This window comes from Saccostrea echinata, unplaced genomic scaffold, assembly GCF_033153115.1.
Source record: "Saccostrea echinata isolate AGI-Se365-2 ecotype Australia unplaced genomic scaffold, CSIRO_AGI_Sech_v1 ptg000005l, whole genome shotgun sequence".
Lineage (NCBI taxonomy): Eukaryota > Metazoa > Mollusca > Bivalvia > Ostreida > Ostreidae > Saccostrea > Saccostrea echinata.
The window spans coordinates 1,930,391-1,932,441 of record NW_026889754.1 but is presented as its reverse complement, the minus strand read 5'-3'; the positions used below and the strand labels follow the sequence as shown (position 1 = coordinate 1,932,441).

Genomic DNA, 2,051 nt, shown 5'->3' with positions numbered 1-2,051 from the left:
TTATAAAACATGCATAATAATCCACAGTTGTTACAGTATTTATAACCAAAATTTAAGTAAATCTTGTTTTTGATCTTGACATTTGATCTTGAATGTTATTCAGTGTCTAAATGAGGAATAAAAATAATTGACCAAGTTCACAATATTTATTCAGGGTAATCCCTTTTTTCAGTGAATACAAATATAATTATATATATTGGACCAAATGCATATTATCTACAATTTATATCTACAATGTATAACAATTGAATGTTCCATTATCATGAGACAAATTCATTAAAAGTGTCCATGAAAAGTATACATGTATTTCAATGCCAAGCTCAAAGATACATGTACATGTAGTTTGTTTAAATTGAAGTTTATCAATGTCTTATTACAGTTGTATGTTTTACATACATAATATTTGGCCTGCTTGTCCGTCGCTCAAATTGAATTTCAAATGTCAAAGTAGTTGTCAGAGAGATGGTCATAAAGTAACCGAACAGTTTCACAAATGTCATCAATGCACAGAAAACAAATACATCACACACTGATCTCCTTAATAAAGAACACCATCATTCCAGACTCTAGGGGGCTCTTGGACACTGGTTTGAAAATCTTTCATTATTTATTCCAGCAGCAGATGAGATGAAGAAAATTTGTACAGCTGCAAATTTGCAGGATTGTCCTGAAGAAAAAAATACACACCATTATGTGCATGTAGATTGTAAATTGGGTCATATGCATTATGCATTAAAACTGTATTTGATTGTGATTATCTTTCTCATTTCATGTACAATTGTCTGAATTTAACCTTTTTCTCTCCCAGAGTAATGCATTAATTGTAAACAAATCAAGCAAAATCAAATCTTATATTGCAACTTCATAGTCAGAACTCATATCTTAATTAAACAATCATAATTTACATAATTTACTTGTAGATTATAATTCATTTCATCTCGTCGTCTTGCTAACTAGTATGAGTACATGTTTGGATGTTTTTTTCTCTCTATTTTCTGCTTGTATTAATCTATTTAATATGTTGTTTGTTAATTTCTTTTCATTTGTTGCTTGAAATTTGAATATTAAAAAAAATGAAAATACATATAACATGACAATGATGACCAGAACAACTATACATTAATTTCAGTTTTACTCTCAACATTTTAAAAAGAAGAAAATCACTTATTCATAAAATCTGCAGACACTTCATCTCAACTTAGATAATGATTTTTATGTATTTTAATGAAACATGCATAAACACAAAATAAATAATCTGATCATACCTACTTCTAAATGTAAAATCCTTTATATTGTGATGACTAATGAGGGCAAGCAAAATTGGGTACCATTCTCTGAAATGAAGAAGATAATAAATGATTAATTTATGTTACATGTTTTATGTTTAACTCACAATAGGTCATACATACAATGTACATGCAAGTGCTGAGTGGGCTTATTATACACAGTAGCATAAGAAATGATCATGATGATTCTGCACTTAATTATTTCAAATTGCAATCAGATAAGAATAAAATATTTTTTAACCACAGTAGGGAAATGAGTATATAGCAATAACAAACTGAAAAAGGTATAATACATCTGATCATGTGACAAAGTATTTGTAAATATTTAACCCCCTACCCCTCCCCTTTCTACACAACCTCTTTTTTCCATATCCGATTACTGTGTATATTACAATAGAATAAATTTTAATAGTTCAAGTCATTAAAACATTGCTTAAAGGGAGAGATACGTCTAAACATGCACACATTTACAGTGTATAGTATACTTACATGGTCTTGCACCAAACAACTGCGATTATGATCTGTTATAGTCCGCCGCTGACGGTTCAAGTGGAATTATCCTGACAAACAGAGCACATTTAACAGAGAAACATGTTATTGAACTGTAACACAAGTAGGAATCGAGGTAATAGTAGAAATGTGTGTTCAAAAAAAAAAAAAAACGCCTATTTTCTTTTGTGATTAAATAATTCTTTTGTACACGTTCTATATCCTTTTGCATTTCTGTAATTTATTCTGACATATGAATTAACCTTTACTCGAATC

At 29.4% G+C, this 2,051-nt stretch overlaps 1 long non-coding RNA gene across 1 annotated transcript; it reads right to left on the bottom strand.

Annotated features, from left to right (window-relative positions):
• Positions 1-411: 411 nt before the first annotated feature.
• Positions 412-1,842, bottom strand: LOC133179973 (uncharacterized). Its single transcript, XR_009720221.1, has 3 exons — positions 1,776-1,842; positions 1,270-1,334; positions 412-667 (listed from the first exon to the last, which is right to left on the bottom strand). It is a non-coding gene; the product is annotated as an uncharacterized LOC133179973 (long non-coding RNA).
• Between the last annotated feature and the right edge of the window lie 209 nt (positions 1,843-2,051).